Below are 4,314 nucleotides of genomic sequence, written 5' to 3' on the forward strand. Positions count from 1 at the left end.
TCCCAGCCTTCTCTGAGATATTTCCAACAGAGAAACGGGTCTCTCAATGTGAAAAGCCTATCGGATAACCGGCCCTGCACAGACCTGGAAAGTATTCAACATATTCACCTTGCACACTTCCAGGCAGGTCAGCTGCTGCCACTGCCCATTACCTTATTTGAGTTTTAGGGTTTCTGCCCATTAAGCAGCCACTTAGGTACGGATAGTCACAGAAGCCTGGAAGCTAGGACCGGAGAGCCGCACAAGGACATATATCTCACAGCATCACAGAATTTGGCCAGCTTCCATTTTTCCCGAGAACTCTCTTTTATTAGTTTTTCAAGGACTACACAATTTCCAACTCACTGTTTTAGAAGTCTCAATGGAATAGAAAATTGTGATGGTAAAAGATGACATTACGGCCCACGCCAAGGGCGATACGAGGGACCCAAAGCTTCATTTAGATTCTGGATTGTAGCAGAGAATCTCTTGCAGATAAGGAAGTATGTCATTAAATGTAAACATGTTTTACATCGATTCAAACGCATTTTGCTCTGGGTGAGAGTGCAGGAAACTTGTCTTTAATGTCCCTCAAAATAAAAAATAAAAAGGAACAGATTTTTATTTTTGTTATAAGTTTGGGTTACAGGTTAAGTGGAGTGTCTTTTTTATCAATTTTGAGATACTTTTACAGATGTTCATACATGACAAATGTTACTGTTTTTAAAAATAATTCTGTCTTTAAGGCAATACAATTCACTTTCATCCACGCTGCATTTAAATCACAACGCATAACAGAAGTATAGCATGATCTGACAAAATAAAGACTACCCTTTACCACTCAGTTACCCGAATGGACATTTGTACCTCAGTTAGCATTAAGATAACAGAGGTTACCATTAAATAATACTCATGCATAGATGACAAAGCTTAGAGGAACAGAGAGTTCCTTATGCGGTAACAGCAAACAGATGAAAAATCCCCGATACAGAGATGGTAACAAAGACGGTGACAGATGCTCAAAAGGTTACTTACGAGGTGAAACTCATCATTATGGACACCCTCACTGGGAAAGGCAGAGACAATCTCCACCAGGGAGCGATCTCCAAAAGATGCCGCCTTAGCGGCGGTCAGACCTTAAATGAGATCTAGAGGAGGTGGAGTCAAGCTCGAGCCCCTTCTGGGAGAACAGCTAAATTACTCTCACCTGTCCTCCCTCAGCTGACAGTTGACACTTGCCTCAGCTGATTCATCAGAGGTTCAGACTGTGATTACTAATTTCCCATACACCCTGAGTTATTTTTGTAAAGCCTATCGGTTTTGAAATGTATGGAGAGAAGCTCAGCACTCGGCTCAGTTTCTAATAGGCGGTGATTTCACTTGCTTTCTCGTAAGTGAATATATTGGGACAGAGCTGAACTTCATATTACCCATCATCTAGAAAAAATATATATTTTTCTTGCAGTAAAGCTGAGATCAATATGCTGTCTGACCCAAATTTGCCTCCCGGTTAACATGAACAAATGTGACAGAAGGAATTTCAGGTGCCAGTTATGGCGATGAGAAAACCTGGTATGTTTTGGGCTACGGTCAGAATGTCGGTTGTTCTCGTGAGAAGCGTTTGACTTTTCATCAGGCAACCTAATGATTTTCCTTTCAAGGCATGAGATCTGTTATTTTAATGTATCCAGATTTATATTTTATTTCAGAACTGGGTTTGTTGACATTTTTAGTCAAATGTTCTCAGCATACCTTCGATGAGTTGAAAGTATGAACTTTTGACTTTGATGTAATAATGGAGAAAATAAATAAACATAATTTGAGTAACCCAGAGATCTTGGGATACATGCTGCAATGTAGCCAAAAGAGTCATTCGGTTGAAGTCTGTACATATAGAACATGAATCTGGACAGCGTTATCTACTGAAGATTGAACTGAATCTCCGAGGAAGTAATTTGTGCACGGCTCTTAGGGTGTGCAGCTGAATTCTGTCTGGAGTAAAAATTGTGACTTGACATCTGGAAACATAATAAGTTAACGGAATAAGTTAACCGGAATTAGCTTTGTATCTTAATATCATGATTTCTTCTGGTTACCTGTAGACTCCGACTACACTGAGAGTCTGATTGTCGCGCATTGATTCCGACCAGGAAAATATCAAACCGTGTCTTCATTCACGAATTAGGAATAGCACCGATTAACAGTCTGTGACCCAGGACCTAGATTATTTTGTTAGCGGATCTGCCGGTGAAAAGGAATGTAAGAAAGGACAGAAAGAACCGCGTTGCGGTTCAAGCAGGATTTTACAGAACAGCAGCTACGGATCGAGATAAGGACTTCACAGAGCAGAGGCTGCGGAGCAGGATACACAGCGTGAGAACCGAGGACACCTCTAGGAAAAGAATGAACGGCTCGCAGCTTTGAAGGGGGGTTTTAGGGTTGTTATTGCGGTAGCTTTCCTCCAATTAGCGTGTGTGATTTTCAATCACCCTCGTCTGTCTGCTGTCAAAGTATGGCTTTTCGGGCAATAAAGTGGAAGCTTGTTTATCACTCATACTGAGTCGGCTACCCGCTTCCCCGCGCTTAGTTTGGCGGCGTTTCTCCGCCGGCAGAACCGGACGGGGATACGACACGAGTGAAAAGGAGCGGGGGGATCGTGAAGGTCGGAGACGGACACAGACAATTCACCCGAGAGGAGTCACTTCACCAAAGGGACCGCCGCCCACCGCCGAATTGGGTACTCCCCAAAGGGACGGGGAAAAAGGAGGGAGAGGGAAGGAACGGTGGGGAGAAAACACGACATAATCTGTCAGTATGAGCACAACACACGACCCATAACTTATGATAATAAGGAGGTCCTTAGTGAGAACTGCAGCCCAGGAAACAGGGAGAAGAAAAGTGTTTTCCCAAAGAATATATATATTTTTTTTCCATTCTTATTTCCCACTACTCAAATCAGTAATTGTTTCTTTTAATTGACAGCAAATTAATGTTCCCTAGCCGAGCCTGTTTTTCTCAGGACAGAATCAGTAAGCGATCTGTCTCCCCGTTCTTTTGGTGTCAGAGATTTCTACCTTTAGTTCGCGATGAAGAGAGGCACCGAGAGAACGGCCAGACGGGAGCGCGTCCTTTAGCCGCGGCCAACTCACCGCAGCATCAGAAACCATTCACAGACACTCAGCCACTTCACTGGAAAGAAACGGAGCGATCAAACGTAGCTTTGAGACTTGTTCTAGTCGTGATGGAAGCTAGTTCACTTTTAGGTACTGCCAGATAGAACAGATTCACGCTTCTTGTCATCTGTCTCTGTTAGAGTAAGTAATAGGTAGCAGTTAAAGACATAGGCTTTAATTCTTCTAACTTCGTTTAGAATAATATTTTGAGTTTGACTGAAGTTGTACAAAAATGACAGCCTAGAAATAAGAATTATTTCCCATTGCCGAGAGAATCAATTTTTATAAGAGAATACATCAAGAAGAAGGTGAGTGTTCAGCAGCCGTGTACACTTATATACTTCCATGTAACCTGGAACCTGTTTCACAACGAAGCCAGAGAATATGACTTCCACAATAACTGATTACTTTCTGCTGCGCATCAGTAACGTGACCTATGTGATATTAAATCCCTCGTGTAGGTATATCCTAGCATTTGCGGTGTTTAACTTCAAGGCAAGTAAGTGCTCTGAATTTTAGTACTTGTTTGTGAGAGCATTAGTGAGAAGAAGAGTATTAAACTGTACGTGAATGCAGTGACGTGATCACCAGAGGTAACGACACATCACTTGTACAACGGATACTTTTCCAAAGCTGAAAGAGAAGTGTTTTCAAGAGCGCTCCAGATCAAAAACCACACGTTACGGTTTTGTAATTTGGTTGATGTTGCTATTCCACATCAGAGCACCGTGTGGGATAACGGGAGTTAAGGGGACACGTATTTTTTTCTCTTTTCTGCTGACCGCCTTAATTGGGGACGGGGGGAGGGGTCACCGGAGGGGAGGTCGGGACGGGGACGGGGTTTTTTTTCGCCCGGTTCCCCGCGAGGAGTCGGCGCGGTCGGAACTTTCCTTCTCCGACATCCCGCCGGTGAGATTGGGACTCGGTTGTGTCCTTGTTGAAACTCTCTCGTTATTGTTTAGTGATATTGGGTTTATTAAACTGCCGTTCGTTCTCAGATCATTCCCTTCCCCTCTCCCGGATCGCACGTGTCCGGGCCGCGCCGCACCGCGCAGTTCGAGAAGGGAGGTGCCTTTGTTCCTTGTCTCCCTGCGTTTGTTCCCGCTGTCACGGAGCGAGCTCTAGAGAGAACTCCGTGACACCACATCAGTGCTCCGCTCTT

Source organism: Coturnix japonica, chromosome 5 (assembly GCF_001577835.2).
Source record: "Coturnix japonica isolate 7356 chromosome 5, Coturnix japonica 2.1, whole genome shotgun sequence".
NCBI classification, from domain to species: domain Eukaryota; kingdom Metazoa; phylum Chordata; class Aves; order Galliformes; family Phasianidae; genus Coturnix; species Coturnix japonica.